Here is a 20,493-nt window from a genome sequence, read left to right as displayed (position 1 = left end):
TTACCTGCACTTCGTTATGAATATTAGCGTCTTCTAAATACACTTGACAATTTATCTTCTCATTACATAGACACTTGGTGCATAGTTGACTTGATTCATTTCGCAGCTGTCATTTTTTGAGGCACTAGATTGGTTTTCATGTAATATTAACACGTTTACGTCACATTATTATTTTCTATCGATTCTCCTGCTGTTATTCGATAGTATTTTAACTTGATAAAATAATCTTCTACCATAGAAATTTTCTGAAAATCTATTCGCCGTCAATGCACTCTCTCTTCTTGGCAACGGCAGCAGTTTTTGATAAATTCTTGCGCTGGTATCTAAATTTGGTAAAGCGTATCGCAAAGGCTCCTAACTTAATCGTTCACTTCTTCCAAACGCATTTAATTATAAAGCCAGTTAAGGATTCTGTGCAATTACGAAATCCTTGCTATAGATACTCCCGTGTAACGCTTGAATAACCTATCCTGCTGTTTTTTTACTCTTAGGGACACCTATCACAGTCCTTTTATTGTTTTCCAACGTTGTTTATGTGGGTATTTTTCAGTCGCACATTTCCGTTGGAGTATTTGACTCCGCAATAAAACAAGAAAACAAAGTTTTATGAAACATACGGTTGAAAATGCGATCGAATAATTGTAACATATTTGCTTACTCCTGAACTCTGCTTGCTGAATTTTGCGGAAGGGAGGCGTTTATCATTAGAGTAGTTGAAATTAATTTTAGTCTGTCGCAAATATTTGACTGTTCCGAATACATTTTTTCTTAAGTTCCTTCCTTTTTTAAAAGTTGCCCTCACTTCTGCGGTGATGACTTCAACAATCTCTATCTTCGGCCATCCTTTTCATGTCGTTGTTGTAGTTGCATCCCATTTCCAACGCCAAAACTTGAATGCATCAAGGTCTCGGTCGTCCTTTCTTTATTTTCCAAAGAATATTTCCTTTTATGAGATTCCGTTTGAAGTGGTGTTGCTTGGGTAACTGTCCGATGATCTCAAGTTTCTTATTTTCCTTCTTTTTACCATTTGTTCTTTTTCTGGATGGACTTCATTTGGTGCGTGCCCAATTAGAATTGTGTCCACAATGTTCTTATACTCCTCCTTCTAACCTCATGTCTGCTTTGCTCAAGTTTGGTCACCTTCTTCCTTAGTGTTCATATCTCACATCCATGTGTCGGCGCACTACATTCAAAAAGTTTAAGCAATTTCTGCCTAGTCTCAATACTTAAACTGATATTTAATGCGAGCCCTCTTAAATTGAACGATTTCATTAGCTAACGCTATACTGTTTTGACCTCAGAAGATCATATTTCATCATCCCTCAGTGCATCTCTCCCTGTAAATCGAATACTAATGATGTTTTTTGTTATTTTCAAAAGTTCTGAAGGTATATTCTCAAAGTTTATTTAAACGGGGCGTTAAAAAATGGATGGAATTTTATTGCTAATGATAAATAATATCCTCCCGTTCAATAATCGAATAGCCTTATTCGTTCGCTACTTCACGCCTTTCGCGTAACATAAGGTTTGATTATCAAGGGTTGAAGTGGGGAAGTGCTAGCAAAAATGAATTTAAATTATCTTTCTCAAACTTAAAACTGATAAATTCCACACGGATTGAAAAAACAATTCGTTCATTCTATGAAACAATATTTGATTGAGGGCAAAAGAGGTAATGACCCTCTTAGCATAATAACAATAAATATTTCTTGCTGTGTGCCTGTTGCCTTTGGTATGCGATGGCCTTGGAAGCAATATGGTGAGCTACACATTGCTTAATGATCTTCCATTGGAGAATCCTACGATTTTAAAAAATCTTCGTAAACCTTTATCGCAGATTATTGAATCTGATGTTTTCATTTTTCATTATTACAAAGCGTGAGAGTTATTTCCGATTTCTTCACCTTAGGAATTTCACGAAGAACTCAATCTTACCCAAAAATTGACTGTTCATACAAGGAATATCTGAATATTGATATTTGTTAAATGTCTTTGAAGAACGCTAAAAACTGTGTAGCATTTTTATAAAATGAAATTATAATTTACTTTAACTTTAAGAGTAAAAATAACGGAGTTAATAAGACTACAGTAAATTTTCGATTATTTTCATCGGTCCATCATTCCTGAGATGTGGCAAATTAAAGTTGCTCCGCCTTCTTCTAATGGTTTTTGAACTTTTTGCTTCTACCCTTATTACCCCTTATTTATGACTTATTGAAGCGAACCTCTTTATTTTAATTAGTTTTCGTCAACACCACTATACGAATCCTTTGACTCATGACTTTTCTGCCGCTTTCGTTGTCGATGCTTAACTCTCATTAAGAAACGTACTCCATACGTAGCATGTGAAAACTTATTTCCTTGCGGTTAAGCTTGCATTCTAAACTGTGCGTAGATTATTCTTTGCGCAGAATACATCCTTTCCTTAAGTTACTGAACTGACTGTTTCTTGTTTGTCTTCGTGCTTCGCTGCTTTCTCTGATTTCCTGGGTAGTGAAATTCTTTCTCATCTTAAAGCTTTTGTTTTTTTTTGGTTAAACGTTTTTCCGAGTCTCCTCTCTTTTGATGCTAACATTTGAGATTTTTTCGTGGATGTTCGGCTGCGTATTACCCTTTTCATATTTATCAGGTTCTTCTCTTCTATGTGTCGTTTTTCGCCAGCAAATCGTTAACTCATGCTAATTCTCTCGTCACGGATTTCGTCTTCTGTAGCCCTCTCTGTGATTTATTTGACTGTTTTCTCGATTTCACATGAAAAATTTCGGGGAAATGTTCACAACTTGTCTCGTTCCTTTCGATATTTATGTTCTGCACGGTTTGGTTCACATTTCATCACGGCTTTTAAATAGACTGTGGGGAATTCTTCGATCATTGTACGAAAAAAAACATTTCTTTGAGAACTATGACAAATAAATTCAAATTCACGCTGTCAAAAGGCCTCTCCAAGCTGACAAATGCCATGAACTTTGGTCTGTTCTTTTAATTCTTTTGTTTATTTTCAGTCTAATTAACAACATTGATTTTCCTGGGACCTTATAATTTCTGAATTTGACTCGGTCCACTTCCAGGAATTATTCTGGTCTTCGTTCTATTCTCCTGTAAATGATTCTCTTCGATATCTTTAACGAATATTTCATTACTTTGATCCTCACACTACTCTACTCCCTTGTTTTTCGGAAGAGGAATAATGATGTTCTCCCTGATGTCACTTTGTATATCCCCTGATGTATATATTTTGCATATGGTTTATAGAGCTTGTTTAAAGTCTAATTTTTTGGATTTTCAATTAGCTCTGTAGACATATCGTCCATTTATGAAGCATTATTCTTTCTCAGGTCTGACATTACACTTTCAAATTCCTATCATAAGATGCTAGCTCTCATTTCATTCTTTTCTGTATCGCATTCCTCTTCGATCATTATTTCTCTTCCTTTGTATCACACTTTCAGGTATTCTTTCCATCTCAAAGTTCGGTCTTCCATTACAATCAGCACACATTATTTCGTGCCACTTACAAACTTGCGTTTTACCTTGAAATGGTTCCTCAGAATTCTGTAGGCAGCTCCCACTTTTCCATGGGAGAGGTTATTTTAATTTTCATCGCAATGGTTCTTCATCCATGTTTATGTACCTTTCCTCGGTTTTCGACAATTCTCGTTCATTATTCTCCTGGAGTAGTACTTTTGCCCTTCCGTTTTCACACTCCTGAGTTATCTTCCGTCTCCCATGAAGTCCAAGTCTTCATCTGAGAATCATTAATTTTCTCGACTACATTTCTTTCCCTCTGAGCCTCGATTTTCTTCTTCCTTTTGTTTTTATCATAAAATTAGATGAATTTTCATTCTCATTCCATTATGATCACGGTCGACTTCTGCGCTACGTCAGCTTATGTAGACCTTCTAATTTTTGAACTTATGCTTCGCAAAAGTGCGCAATGCATGAAATCTTATTTCTGAACTAAGTATTGCTTACGTATTTTCGAAGAATATATTTTTTTGCATGCGATTCTTAAACGGTGGGTAGGCAACCACTTACTTGTGTTCTGTTCAGAATTCTAGGAGCATTTATCGTCATTAATTTCGTTTTATTGATCCGTAATTTCCCGTTAATCTAACATTCTTCCACAATTCCAAATCCATGAAACAATAAGATTTTATTACGTTCAAACCTGCTTGATTTTCCCGCTTACGTCTTCTAACACTTCATTTTCACTGACTGAAGTTGGTGTGTAAACTTGTACCGATACGATATCTAACGTTTTTGTCTCTATCCTGACCATTGCTAACTTTTTCTGCAGGAAGTTTTTCATATGCATTTTGGACATTCCGGTCAGGGAGATAGATGGTTCTTAAATGAATTTGTATTTAAGCCTTTATGTAGACATTCGATATCAATTTAATGTGTTTGGTTCCATTCCCAATCACATTTCTTTATTTAATTTTCCCGAATCTTATGACGTATCTCGGATACTAAATCTCGGAATTCGACTTTTCATGGTGATTAAGGAATACTAACCACGCCTTCTTAAAGAAAAATTTCAACGTAAACTCATGAATGCATTTTGGATAATATTTTAACCTTCTCATCTTTCTTGCTTTGTACTCTCTCCATTGCAAACACATACAGAAGACTTTTAAAATACTAGTGGATGAATTTATTGATTGCTTCAGACCTCGGTAATATGGCCAAAAGCTTCAATTAAATACTATCAACGACACCATTTATTGTTAATTCCATTATTAATAAATCATTTTGAAGAAATTTATGCGAGAGCTGGACTTCATATTACATATTATACAGTATAATAGTATATTATGTACTGGTGCTCGGCAGCGTAGCTCTCTCAAATATATATTCATTGTCAAAGGAGAGGGAAGAAAAGAAATTGGTTAAGGGGATAGGATACTTCGGGAGAACTCCGCTGCAACGGTCGCTGGCATTTAGTTCCGAAAGCGACCGCTGCGTTTGAATTGGAGGGGAAGTTGACTGGGTGGAAGGGGGACTCGAGAGCGAAGAAAAATTCATGGTTGGGGAGAGGGACTGAACTCCCCTTCTGCGGTGTCAGATTTCGGTCCGCTGGCGGTCGGGATCTCGGATAACCCATGCAGACCCCATGGAGTTGTTTGTGTTGCAAAAAAAACTCTTGAGGCCCAAAAAACTCTTTTTGTGTTACTTTAGTTGATCAGCCCTTCCGTCGGTCTCTTTTTCTCTGGATAGTTCCCGCATTGAATTCCGCTCGCTTTCTTCACGGTGTCCCATTTCTATTCATCCTGTACCTCAATGAATGCATCGTAAATAAGATTGCAGTTTATAATTTATAATATAAAAATAAAATAGACCGTATGACTTGACTTATTCTACGCCGGTAACCAATATTGCACAATATAATTAATCGAAACGAGAACGCGAGAAATCGTATATCACTTTCGTTAAATGCAGTTTCATTTTTCTCTCTACCGTTTGTTGTTGCAATCCTTCACAAAATCCACGTTTATATTACTTCAATACTCCGTTTTATTGCGCACTTCAATGATAATTTTTTCATATGATGGCAACGACAGCATAATTTTTAGTACAGCTGGGAGGAATCCTAAATTACCTCTATTTCGAAAGCTTCAACTCCAAGTATGAAAGGTGAAATTTTGTCTTAAAATTCGAAAACTTTTACAAGTGGTCTATTTCATATGATACATATACGTGTTTATGATTACATTTATAAAAATTCATAAACAGTTATTAAATCTCAACTCCCCTGGGATCATGCAAAATAAATTTTTTCTTAACTTTGAAGTCTGTAGTGCTGTAATCGGCACTGAAGCTGAGGAGTCATGATATCCTCATTTTTTTATCTTACTCGTTTGAAAATGCCCGGAGAAAATTAATGTCGCGCCGCAGCACGAAAAATTTCGACTCGGTTCACAATTGGTGAAGGGTATTCAGAGGTGGAATTAGTAACTTCATGTATTGCGATCTCATTACCCTGTAAGAATCCCATCTCTAAAGGCCGTTTTACACGGTACACGGAATTGCGCAATCTGACTTACGTGCGAAGGCGCAATTAAAATTGCGTCATGTAAAGCGGTGAATTGCTAGAACACATGCGTGGATGCGAGACGGCAAAATAGCCACTGTTTTAATTTCGTTCATGCATTCGCGCAATTCCGCGCCATTTTAGAAATTAATGCAGCTCTAACCTGCGCAATTCCGTACCTCGTGTAAAACGGCCTTAAGGCTGAAGCCGGAAACTTTTGATGCGCGCGTGACTCGATAAACAATGCGGTTCGCGCGGCTGAAAGCTATTAATTATTTCGATGTATGTATAGTATATTGTAAGCACTAATGGAAGTCGCACTTAAATTTGTTACAATATTAATTAATTTATAAAATTGGCCGAGAAAAGAAAAATGCGTCTTACTCAGCCATCTCATAATATATATGCGATAATCCAGGAAAAACCAGTGGCCGGGGCAGAAGGCTGCTGTTGGCCGCACCGCGATATACAGGGATAAAATATTACCATATTTAGTCTCCAGGAGGCCGGTGTGCAGAGAGAAATGAAGGGTAAAAAGTTGAGGGAAAGTATTGATAAAAAACATCAGCTCCGGTACAATTATTTATTGTAACCAGGTGTATTATGGCATATTTTAGGCAACATAAAGTTCAGGTAAAACTCTTTTAATTTATCCACCATTGCTGTGGCCCAAAACTGCTTTCCCTTTGAATTCTGTCAATTATAATCCCATGAGGAGACCACACAATAAAATCGCAATATTGTTTATCCCATATTTCCAGCTGTCCCTGTACTTGATAAAAATATCTGTTTCTCCTGAGTAACTTATATTTTCCTTCTTTCACTTCCATGAAGGTAGCTCTTTTATTTTTAACTCCTTCCTCAGGAGTAATATACCTACAATTATAGGGGCACTTGATTTCAACCAAGCCTTCACCATCAGATATTACCCCATCAGGACTAGCAGCCAAAAAAGGTAATTTTTCATCAACAAAGAGACCTGCGGGTAAAACTTTATATTTGATTGAAGACTCATATTCCCTGATGGCAGATTTTTCGTTAGCATTTCCCCAATTTGTAGCCTTGTTTCTTCTGAAAGAAGGAAACAAAATATCGTCTGCCACTTTCTCCCTAGATGTTGTGGGCCTTAAATTGCAAATACGGCCAAAGAAAGAGGCCACAGCCTTTTCCACATTTCCGCCTGCCACGTCGTATTGAGCATTTGCTCTCGTGTTTCCCTCTCCAACTTTTCCCTTGAGATTTTATCCATTTTTAGTGATGATAGGAAATTATTCATGGAATCTTGGCTGGCCAATGCGATGTCACTTTGTACATCAGGAACAATCCCATAATGTTTGTCTGGTCCCTCAATTCGCAGACGTTTCTTTTTTGAAGTTTCAGAGAATTCCAGTCGTCGCTTTCTTATGTACTCCCTATTCCTTTTGGAGGAAACAGAATTTTTTTGGGCATTCTCCTGGGCTCTTGCTCGTCAGTCCTTTATGAATTATGCCATGTACATCATCTTTCACATTGAAGGCTACCGATGCAATGGCACACCTAGTTTCATAGGCCCCCCTTAAACATAAATTTAACCTTTTCCCTCCTACGTACTTAGCTACATAAGAGTTGTAGGACTCCGCAAGATTGTCACGTTATATATCAAACTAGCGGAGTGACGAGATAATATACTGTTGGCATAGGTGATATCCTCCCATATGCCGCAACTAATGAAATGAGGGACCAAGTTTTCCTCTCCTTCTTTGGGCCCTTTGCAATAATATTTGTCACATTTATTATGGTCACCAAAAACATGATTCGATCCTTGCTCTATGTCCTTCTGTAGGAGTTTAACCCTTTCCGACCCGGCCATTTTCGCTCTGAAGGAGATTGCCCCACTCACAGCTACCTTCAATCTTGGCAAGTTATTGTTTATTGTTCTCCTGTACCCAACGGGCACTGCCCCTTTTGAATTTCTTGGCCGTCGTGCAATATCTTGCAGTCTACTGCTGTAATTTTTAAGTAGGTGGTTGACGCATTCTACTTTTTGCACTGGTAACTGCTGCCCATATGGCATTTCCCTAGACAGCCTTTTCATTATGCTACTATCACCATCACCTGTAATAAAGAGGATTTCATTACTTGAGAGCGATGTTTTTTGATCGTGAATGATTTCATGATGAAAATATATTAAATATTCAAGTTTTAAAATTAACTTCCAACTAAAGTATTGAAAGAAAATGAATGCATATAGCTTCTAATGAACAAATATTTTATGCACATTAGCTACGTAAGAGTTGTATGACTCTACAGGACTGTTGGTGACATTATATATTAAACTAGGGGCGTACAAAATAGGAGACGGTAAACTACATTAAAATGCGTTTTTCAATTCTGTGAGTTTGCGTATTCAAAATTATGTTCCGAGTAATTCAACCTAACCGAATCAACAAATCCACCAAAGTCTTATTGCAATTACCTATCCGTTTTTTCCAAATGATCCTCAAGTCTGAGAAGGCAATCGTCTACGTCTGATTGCTCAGCTCGTCGATATTCATCCTGTTCCTTAGGGTCCATTTCTCCACCATGCCAATTGCTGCATCCAGGCTGAGGTGATGATGGCCTAAGGGGAAAAAACGAATTTTGAGAAAACGAATTTGCTGACGGTGATGTAATTTACACGTTAATTATAATTAGCAATTAGCGCTCCATTGAATATTTCTGAACTATTATCAACTAAATCGTAGGTATAATATTTAATGTAATTATTTTGCAGCAATATTTACCTTTCCACTACACCTGTTCCGGAACCCAATGGCGATGATTCTTCGGAATGAACGCTTCCGGTTTCAACTGCTACAAAAAAAAATGTGTAATAAGGCGTCAGGCAAAGGAGGGAATTTTTATTCTCGTTATTTTTCTTGAAGCTTAGATAATTGGTACACTATCAATACAAGAGAGTCATTTTTTAAACGCAAAATGAATTGAATTTCACTGTGAAATTACCTGCTTCCTTAGGTTTTGGAGGGTGATATTTCCTCTTCTTCGGCTGATAACACTTACGATATCTCCACTTCAGGTAAGGAGTTGGTTTTTCCATAATCTGCTGTCCACAATCAATCTCGACACTGACCCGTCGAAAAACACAGGTGTATCTTGCTCTCGTAGCACGCTTGAACTCTCCAGCCTCCCGAAACAAAATTTTTTTTTTCTCCGAATATGACGCCCGACGCAGTGGAGCAGTGTGAGGGGAAGGAAGGCAAGGGATTGGTAGTGGGGGAGAGAGAGGGGAAGGAGGGAGACCGCCAAAGAGAGGGGAAGTGGAGGTGGGGGGATCCTTCTCTGGAAGACGACAGCGCCAGGTCCCCGCCAGCGCTGTGATAGACGTTGAGCCGTAGAAAGGCCAAAACATCCATCACGCTCAAGAACATAACGCGAATCTGGTTGCATGCACGCTCTACCGGTATATATATTTGAAATTATGAAAGACGCAGCCTTGACTCAAATGTTTGATCATCTCTGAGTCTCAATTTGGAGCGGAGTAATTCTCACGAGAAAAAGGCGATTTTTTTGGGAAGTTTACAATTTTTTTCTCCTAATAGGTTTTTACGTGTACAACTGTGAAGACATACAAACCAAGGCTACATATATCCTATGTTTTTTAGTGGAAACAGTTCCTTGTTACATGCAAAAATGGCTCCCTAGCGACCTAAATGGTAGCTTGCTGCAACGGCACTTTTCTGGCGTGGTATCCAGTCCCCTTAAGGGAGTTATGGGCGATGCTTTGGGGATGCGCCAGGGATTTTTATAATTAGTGAAAAATTGTCTTGGACAAAGGCGGAAATAAGATTAAGGGAATCAGAATCAAGCAATTCACTAGATATCCGCAACCAAATGTCGCAGATAGATGGTTTTTAACTTATATTAAGAATAAGACTTCTATTTCTAAGTCTACATCTACATACTACCACGCAAGCCGTCTAAAAGGCGTGTGGCAGGGGGTTTAGGGCACCAGCCATTTGCGCATAAAAACGAAATGCTCTAACGAAATTACGACTATCATTTATTAAAGTTCCATATGGTTCGGGGGAAAAACGAATTCTCATATCCTTCTGTTCGGTAAAATATCTCTCCCAATTTATCGCTTTTGTCGGACCTGGAAATATAGTGGGGCTCTAATATAATGTTCTCCGTGTTGCTCTTAAAGATATCCATTCTGAATTGTTCAAGCAATCTAAGCCTAGCGCGCAGCCTCCGAGTCACCAGCGGCTTCAACCCTAATTCGCTTAACATCTAGGTAACGCTGTCTGTACGCCCGTAGCAGTTTTTGACGAAACGCGCAGCCTTCCTTTGAATTTTATTCAGTTCGCGTATTGTCTTTCTGTAGCTGATCCCATACGCTCGCTGTATATTCAAGGTGCGGTCGGACGAGCGTGAAATATCACCTTTCTTTTACTTTCTCATTCGAAAATATTTACACAATACGCTGGACGAATACTAATTTCTTCGGGGCTATGCCGCAAATATTCTTTATATGTGTTCCCCACGTGAGGTTCGAGGTTATCGTAACTCCCAGGTACTTCACTTCCTCTGTTGCCTTTTTGTTAATACCATTCACAGCATAAGCATGGTTATAGTTGGATGAACTCTGCAAAAAATGCACCGACATGCATTTGCTCAGATTAAGTTCGAGTCCCATCTCTTGGCTCCACAAATGAACGCTGTTTAAATCCGGTGACAGAATATCATAGAGTAATTTGCGATATCTAAATCTTTTGCTAAATCACTAATTTTGCGATAGAAGACAGCTCCGTCAGCAAATAAACGTTTTTGAAATAAAATTAGATGCTTTCCCGGCGAATATATTCAAAAAAGATTCAACTCCCTTCATTCTGCCAGATTGGAAGCCCGAATAGCCTTTTTTGAAACGTAGTTTTTTGCTAATTCGGGAGCAGAGGTCATTAATGTATAAAATGTACAAAAGAGGGCCGATTACTCTTCCTTGTGAAACACCTGATGTCACTATTATTACATCAGAGCTAATTCCGTCAGAAACTACTTTTTGTTTACGATCATTCAGGAAGATGTCGCGTCGAAAGCTGATGCGTATCCAGTTTATCACTGTTTCGTTTAATCCGCATGACTGTGATTTGCATTAAAGTTTGTTGTGATGGACCATGTCGAAAGCTTTCTTAAAATCAATGCATCAACTTATGTTTTCGATTCACCAGATTTAAGAACGTCGTGTATAAAGAGCTCGAGCTGTGTTTCGCATGATCTACCTTTTCGGGATCCGTGCTGACAGCCATGGAGGAAGTTACGACTGCCCAAGCAAGTCATGATGTTGCTAACGACGATATGCTCAAGTATCTATCCTATAATCGTTGTTAATGAAAATGGTTGATAGTTGTCTGGGTCATGTTTGTTTCCATTTTTGGATATCGTTGTTACGCTTGCAATTTTCCAGTTTAGCGGTAACTTTCCTTCAGATTTCACACTTCAGAGACTTCTTGAATATATTATATCTAATTAAGGTGCGATTTGTGGAGCAAACTCCTTGACGACACGCGCGGGTATTCTCTCCGTACTCGGAGATATACCATTCTTTATTGATCTTAGTTATTTAGTTACCCATCACGTGGTATAGAGATTTCTTTCATCGATTCCTCAGTACATGGGACGTATAAATTGAATTTGGTATCTTCTGTACTTTATATCTTTCGAAGTGGGAATTTAACGTTTTAGCATTTTCAATATTTTCGGTGACAAGTTTATCATCTTTATCAAATAACGAATCTACGGTTGAAGATTTTCACGGAAGCTCTTTCGCATACGACCAAAAGGATTTCGCATTTTCTTCTAGTAATTCATCGAGTAGGTACTTTTTTCTTGAAATTTCGAATTTCATTTCGCATTGCTTTCTTGGTTATTGAGCGCTGTGCACACGGAAAAAAATTGATTAAGACTATCAACCTGGTGTGATAGGGAGTATTTTTGTTAAATATACTTAAACTTTGGTGTAAATTATTAAGCTCTTGATTTATTTTACCAAACGCTCTTGATATATTTCATCAAAAATTTTGATATTTCATAATTTGGTCAGTTGCACGAGAGAGTTTGGTAAAAATAACTTAATTAATTCCATACAATTCAGAGATAGGTAACTTTTATCGAAGTTATGATTAATTTTACGGATTTTGCTGCGTGTTTGGTAAAAATTATCAAACTCTAATTTGTTATGCAAATTTGGTTCGATAGAAGTTTCGTAATCTATTGAACGGTCTGTCGTTCCTCTTTTGTTTATATCAATACACATTTGCAGTTGAAAGATTCTTAATCCGGCCTTGCATAAAAGAAAGGTTGGTAGAAATGACTTTATTTTCATTAAGTGTGATGGCGAATACGTTTTAATTTTGTTTGCGTTCATTTATCTGTTTATTTCAGCTTTATATTGCAATCCTATTGATTCTATTCCGTCTCCTATCCCTGTTAACTTTCAATTTTCCCTATCTATGGTACTATTAATTATCCGTTATCGAATGCTGCGCTTCAGGATTCCTCTTAATGTTTAATTTCAAAGAAGACATATCCACCATACACTCCAAACTGAGTTCAATTGGTCCTACCGACGGAATCCAGCAACTGTGAAGAGGCGAAAGACAATTATATCATCATTTGTCAAAGTGACTTCAGGATAAACCGAATTCTATAAATGAGGCAAGGTGGGGTAAGTGCGACCCCTAAATAGCATAGATCAATTTCAACTAGCTTAGGAAAATTATCTAGGCTTGCTAAAAACATGAAATTCAATGCATAGGATATATGTGTATCACCGAAAAAGATAATTTGATTTACATTCCTCTCTCTGTAAAGTGGTAATTTTTATAATTTTTTTCTTACAACCTTGTCAAGGGATCGCACTTACCCCGCACATGGGGCAAGTGCGTCCCATGGCTGATGTGCAATATATTTCCACATTACGCGGCACATGGGGTAAGTGCGGTTAGCCCAGACATTCAGCTGTACATTGCTTTTTAAAGTACCAAATTATGTTCAACCATTCTCGAGAAATCAACTTTTATCTTAGGTAGTGTAAGTAGATTTTTTGGAATTTGTTTTTTTAATCATGACACAATGCGGAATTTTGGTCAAATTTGTTTTTTAATGATAGTAACAGTATTTGGCTTCTATTCATTAATTTACAAGTGTATTAAAATAGGTAATATGCATAAAAGCTTAATAAATAATAACAAAAATAGTATAAATCTTGTATAAGACCACTTACATGAATACAATTAGATTGTAATGAACAAAAAAATGCTTCTCCTATGTAGCTTATGTTATTAATATGAAAAAGCGAAATGAATAAAGCTCATGGTCTTCAAGCAACCGAACACTGAATATTAATTTGTTTATTTTAAGTTGTACCCCGAGAAAGATTGGCAAAACGTCAACTTTCCTCGACGGCCAACCGAGGGCTTAGGTAATATTTCTACTATGTCTTCCCTTGGTACTTCGCTGGAATCCTCATTCTCTGGATAGGTGAAACTTATTTCACTCCCGAAGCATGTCTTAACAAAGCAAACCGCGGGATCACCTGATTCATCTATCTCCAGAATTTTTCCCACATAGTGGGCAACTGACTTTTTGGTGCTGAATCTCGCCAGTATCCAATTTCCTTTTTCAATGTTAGTTACCAAATTTGTTGAAGTTTTTCGACTCATGCCGTCTTCTGTTTCAGGAATTAACTCCATGTTACCTACATCATCCTCGTCAGAAGATATGATACCCAATGCTCTTTCAAAATCAATGTCGGAGTCCTCTCCAAATTTTTTAATCACTTTTTTCTTTCCCCTACCACTGAATTCTTCTTGACGTAAGTTTTCTTTCATTTGACTGCAGATGTATTCCCCTGTTACCACTTCTGCGCCTTTTGCTACTCTTTTCCGTTTCATACCCCTCTTTCCTTGGTCTAAAGTGTTTGCATTGACAGTCGTCAATAAAAGTTCCTCAAATGACACTTCACGTGATGTTGCATCCTGACTCACAATGGATGGCTCACTGCAAAAACTTGTTGATGGTGTAGGATGAGATGATACAAGAGATGTATCAGCTGCAGCGTCAATTGAACTATGAACTGAAATTAACGTGGATTCTATCTGTTTCTGTTTCCATCGTTTCAATGCTAATGGGTCATACATTTCATCTGCTATGACATCACGGTTGAAAGGAAAAATGTCCCCTTTTCTGAAGCCATTTCGAATAACTTCTTCCTCAGTTTTTAGCCAAATGTCTCCAATTAGCCTAGAAAATTGGCTCTTAGGTAAAATTAGTCCCACGTTTTTTCTCTGCCATTTTATTAGCTCAATATCCCATTTCGTTTTTAAAGATTTGTATACGCTAAGATCAAGAGGCTGAAGCAGGTGGCTAGAATGTGGAGGCAGCTTTAAAATATGCACTCCATTTTCTTGAGCTAAGTTGATTAATTCTATTCCCAAATGAGTGGAATGTCCATCATAAATTAGCAAAACAGGTCGTTTCTCTCCTATTGCAGGCAAGAATGTTCTCTGGAAGTAGTTTTGGAAAACCTCAGTTTCCATCCATCCATTCTTAGTAGCAGCATATGCAGTTCCTTGAAATCCTGTATTTTCTGGTGCGCACCAACTATCCCAAACGTATTTCCCTTTGAATACTATCAGTGGAGGGGCTTTAACACCATTTGCACTTGCGGCCATTAACACAGTGACGTTCGAACGACCAGTTGAACTTATTGTACGAGTTGAGGGAAATCCTCTCTTACCAACAACTCTTGTCTTCGTTGGGTCCATAGAAAATGAAGTTTCGTCCAGATTCCATATGCATTCCGGGTTATCATTCAGACGTAATTCATCGATTGTCTTTTGCAACAAATCAAAATAAACATTAATTACAAAAGGATCACATATCTTCTTCCTTGCATACTCTACACTTTGAGGTTTCTTAATGGAAAGATTGTGCCGTGAAATAAATCCGAGAAACCAATCTTCAGAAGGTTTGCCATCTTTAAAAGGTGTTTTCATGTCATTTTTACGTACATAATCGGCTACCATTTCCAGAATCTCTTTTCTTGACAAGCCAAATCCATGTTTCTCCATAAGCCCTTCCGCTAATACTCGTTCTTCGGAAATTTCAATAGCGGTACTGCGACCAAAGGATGCTGACTTAATGCCACGTCGTCCTTGTAGATGGTCATGAAGAGTGGTCTTAGGAATATTGTAATATTTGCTGGCACATTTTGTCCCCATTCTTCCACTTCTAATCTCCTCGAGAGCTTTTTGTAGGTCATCCTTACTATACGTCAGTCCTTTTTTTGTTTTTCTTATGTAATTTCGCACCATTTTACCCTGCAATAGTAATTTTTGCTCACATTATAACAGCTACCCCCACAATATACCCGAAGTTATTGAATTTATGTAACTAGTTCTTAAACAGAGCGAAGAAAATACTCACGAAATATCTCCTAGAAATATGAGCTTGATTTTCTTACTTATGGCCACAGGAAAGGTCTAAAGTTTAAATTTGCGTAAACAATTTCACCATGGTAGATCCTTGGTAATGGCACCTACAAAGATGCAATTTTTCTGGTAAGAGTACAATACGAGATATTTATTGCATGCAAAACTAACTAAAGGAAGCTTTCTTTATCAAAGAAACCTTCAAAATAAAATTTGATGTGAGGACTCTAATATAACGACCTAGTTTCATAATTCCAAGGTATTTTGTAACATTTATACAAGAAAGGAAAACGCAAGAACTGCCAGACCGAAACTAAAAGGCAAAAACTGAAGGTTTAAAGCACGAACCGTTTGAGAGAAACTAAAAATTCAATCGATATTACAACCTCGTAGCCTGGGGTAAGTGCGACCCCCTGTCGCACTTGCCCCAGGCAACGGGGTCGCACTTGCCCCGGAAGGTAGGAGAGAATGGTAACGACGGGGAAAGTGCGACCCCCCTTCTAAACTAAATATAATGACCCGAGTTCCAAAATTTGAAGTAAAGCGAGGAAAACCAATCCATGAAGAAGAGAAAACAAGATATAGTTCTTACCTTTACACCTCCGATTCGTTGATTCTGAGCGAACTGCGGTGTCGTGATTTTATTTTTCCAAGGGGTTCAGCTCTTTGCACTTAAAAATACATGACATTTTCACCTAAAATCACTGTCATTGTAATTGCTTTTTATAAGTTTGGCAAACTCTGTTCCTTTTTTTGGCCAGCGTTCTTAAATAGCTTTAAAATATTCATATATTACCACATTTCTTATATTCATTTCCTTGTGCGCCCACATGGACATCATCACAGTCAATGTTGTTGAGAGGGCAAATTCCACTTTTTGCGAAAGTGCCGAAATCATTGGGGCTGCACGGAGGAATTTGATAAATAATATCTTTACGAATATGAATTTATGTCAACAGCCGCAGCCTCACTCCTTCGTGAGCGGCGACTTGTGTAAGCCCAATGAAATGCGCGGTGGGCAAAAACACATTAATGGACCGACTGGGAAATCCTCTCGTGAAAATTTTAATTTTCTCTGTGGACGTACAGTGGCGTAAAAAAGTATCCCAGCAGAGTTTGTGCCGCCACCATCGCTTTGTGGGAGAATGGATGAATAATGAGGCGAAAGGCGATTATATAATCATCATTTTTCAAAGTGACTCCACGATCAAACGAATTCTTTACACGATTTAATTTTTCCAAGGGCTCCTTGCACTTACAAATACATGAAATGTCCACGTAATCCATGAAGTTTCCCTCTCTAACGGTGTATAATCTTTGGAAAGATACGAGGGAAATTCAATTACGGTCTTATTTAAGCCACCAAGGTCGTGACGGTTAATTTGCCTGCCTCGAACCGAGGCTCGAACGTATTTCGCACGGCTCACCAGAATGTTAGCTCATTCGATATCCTTATCTGTTGTGCCTTCCTTTTTCCTCTATCTCCCTCTAAACCTCCTTTCCTTTTCTTATTCGAAACTACTCTGGCTTTCGTCCTCGAATTCTCTGAATGCCCACCTCCACCTCCTCATTTCCTCGTCTATGATAATTTACTGCATGAATATTCGCTGTACGTAATCTGCAAGGCAGCAATGGTGAGGAGCGATTTTGAGCATCATGAATTTCTCTAAACACCTAAACAAATCATCACTTAAAAATGTTTTAGTAACTTACGTTACTTGCGACTTAAAATGTTTCCTAAACACCTAAACAAATCATCACTTAAAAATGTTTTAGTAACTTACGTTACTTGCGACTTAAAATGTTTCCTACTCACATTTGCTACAAATTTAAATGACGAAATACAATTTTCCGAAGTAAATTTCATAAATCGTAAAAAATAAAATTTTATTTTGTCTTAGGGAGTGGCCAAAACAAACAAAAAGGACTTTATTTTTCTTCGGTTTGATACATCGCTTCCTTTTAAATTGCTCTGCAAACCAATTTATTTTTTAATTGAAACAATTCATGACGTTTATTGCTGTCAAATTACTTTTGGCAATATTTAAGAGCCAAAGAAAATATCTAAATTAATGTGGACATAAAAATCAATGCACGAAAAACATACTCTAATGAATTAACACTTCACTTGGGACTATATCTCTTCCTTTAATTAAATTTGAAATCTTGACAGCATTTCGATGTATTACATATTAGCGTCATCAGTTTCGCTAGTTAGCGTTTCTCCCAGTAGTACACAGTACTATTAGTCTTTCGCTATGTTTCCGCTAACGTTAAGCTAGCTACCGCTACTACCTCCAACATACCGACTACTTCTCCCTTCTCGCCTGTTTACAAAGGTATCTCAAAGCAAGATAGGAAGCATATCCTTCTTGATCCAAAGAAAAATGCGTTCTGGTGATGTGCTCGTCAGTTCTTCCAGAAAAGCTAAAACTTCTTCAAAGTCAACTCATTCGAATGCGTGGCCCATGTAATCTGCGAGTTGACTCTCTTGTTTATCTCAAGTGAAAGCTTGCTATGGCCTGTAGTGATTTTTGTCGTTTCGTTGAGATATGCGAAGGAAAATTCAGAGTAGCTTTCCGTACGTGCGCGCGTGATGCCGTCGAATGCGCCTCAATTCTACGGAGTTCATCGCGAGTCATGCTGTGGGTTGCGGGAGACTCAGTGGTCGGTCGCGTATTTGGACGACGAAGAAAGGAAATGATTTGCCTTGTTTGAATTTCCTTCACTGACCAGAGAATAACAACCCATTGGAAAGGAAACAGACTCTCCCGTTGAGCGATAGTGGTGGCGCGAACTTTGTTGGGGTACTTCTTAGTACAGAGGCGGAAAAGTTAAAGCAGAGCACATTTTATTCTGAAAGGGAATCTCAGCTCAGGAATCCTTGAAGACGATCACGCAGTGGGCTGAAATCGAAAAAAAGCTGGTGAAAACCTTAAAATCGATTTTTTTGAGTGCGGAATTTGAAACTTTACACAGTTGTTGTCAACACATTAGTGCATTTTTTGACGCAAACTAGATAAATTTAAATTTAAACAAACTAGACATTTAGATAAATTTTCAAACAAATTACTTTGCCTCAAATTTGAACAAATTTAGCAAAAATTGCCATCATTGAATATTTTTCGAAATTCAGAATGTTAAAACTAATGCTACACCTTCTGTAGTGATTCAATACAAAGAAAAACTTATAATTTTATTATGCGATTTATTGTTGTTAATTCTTGGCAAATTTCACGACTCAGTTGTATTATTTATGGCCGATACGATACAAAATATTGGACCCTGTCTTTTGTCGAAATTTTGTGTTCGTTCAGGATTATAAAAAAAAGGATCACCGAGTTACCGCGAGATATTTACACCACATATACAACAAAACCTATAGAGTATGATAACAAAAGTAGAATCGCGACCACCTGCGACGCTGAAATTAAAATCTGTTTTTCGAACGTTCGGCACAGTTCGCAGCTCGCTGTTGGCCACGGGGAATATCGTGATCGACAGATGTTGGACCTTTAATGGTTAATGTCGCTCTCGTGGGGACTACCGATGGTCAGTCGCCCTAATGAGGGTCCACCCTCGACTCCGAGCCTAATCCGACCCTTTCCCGGGGTCCGAGCTCGCGACGGATGGACCCAAAACACCGGGAGGGCCCCCACCCATGTGGGCCACGTGTAGTACAATTTTGATTTTATAGTGCCTCTCGTGCTATCAACAATTTATTGCCTTTATCGTCTTCTTGATCACACCAGAAATTCGGTCCTTTTTTGATCGTCTTTCTACGACGATTTTCAAGAATTTTGTCCAATATGCGCTAAAAGTCCCTTTTTGACTTGGCAACGCTACAGCCATCAACTTTGGGGTGGGATAGGAAAGCCCTCTCGCTCGACGCTCAACAATGGCAAACCCTTTTCTGACCTGTGAATTGGAAAGTTGCAAAGAATTGAAAATTGCATACTAACAAATACGTCCACATTCATGCAAAGGAAAACCTGGCAACTGCTCATACAGACAAGATGAGAAGGCATAAAGGCCGCTTTACACGGTGAATTTTCATTCGAAAGATCATTCGAATGATCATTAGAATTAAATTCATTCGTCTTTCGGTGGGGTATGACGTACTAAGTAGAGATTAGAACGGTACGAAATGATGGCGGAAAACCACTTTAATAAATCGTGCGTTTTGTGATCTCGTAACGAAGTACATAATAAGTTGTTTTCGCTGCAGGGCAACGATGATTATGCTTCAAGATAGTGCGCTCTAGAACATGATCACAAGGAAACTTACTCTTCAAATGGACATATCATTTGTATTATTCACGGAATCATTCAAACAAATTAGGGCATGCTTGAAATTTAATTCTTATGTGTTCCATCAATAGGCAATATTGTGATTTCATAGGGGAGCCAAGATAACGTAACGGCTCATTTTCGTTCTAATGTGTTCACCGAATAAACAGAGATTTTGTCATTAATTGGGGCTCTCAACCCAAACTTTAGCGCTCTTCTCATGTAATATATTTTAATAATTGTAAATTAAACAAAATATAGAAGCAATTGAGGATAAAAACGATGTTTTTATTCATTGAATATCCCGAATGTCATTTCCGAATTACCCATTGTAGACAATTGATGAATGTGAATTTATGTTCTCTCAAAGTACATATTATTATTTGAGCTTTGCATATGGTTACTTTGCTTCCAAAATTTTAAATATGATCTTAAAATTCCGAGGTGTATGCCAATGGCAAGATGGACGCCGTGCGCTCATATCATTCACGGATATTATTCAAGAAAATTAGAACAGGTCTAAAATTTTATTCAAATGATCATTCAAACGCAGGAAATTTCCGTTATATACGGTTAATGATGGTCATTCGAATGATCATTAGAATGATCTTGCGAATGAAAATTCACCGTGTTAAGCGGCCTTAAAAAAAGGACAATTTCTGAAACATGAATTAAGGAATACATAAGTCAGTAGGATACACA

General features: G+C 37.9%; 1 long non-coding RNA gene across 1 annotated transcript in view; it reads left to right on the top strand.

Moving 5' to 3' along the window:
- The window catches only part of LOC124154424, a 57,881-nt gene that overhangs the window by 15,210 nt on the left and 22,178 nt on the right, over positions 1-20,493 (top strand). The window lies entirely within an intron of this gene.

The sequence above is a fragment of the Ischnura elegans genome, chromosome 1 (genome assembly GCF_921293095.1).
Source record: "Ischnura elegans chromosome 1, ioIscEleg1.1, whole genome shotgun sequence".
NCBI classification, from domain to species: Eukaryota; Metazoa; Arthropoda; class Insecta; order Odonata; family Coenagrionidae; genus Ischnura; species Ischnura elegans.
Note: the sequence above shows the minus strand (reverse complement) of the source record. Positions and strands in the feature narration are given on the sequence as shown.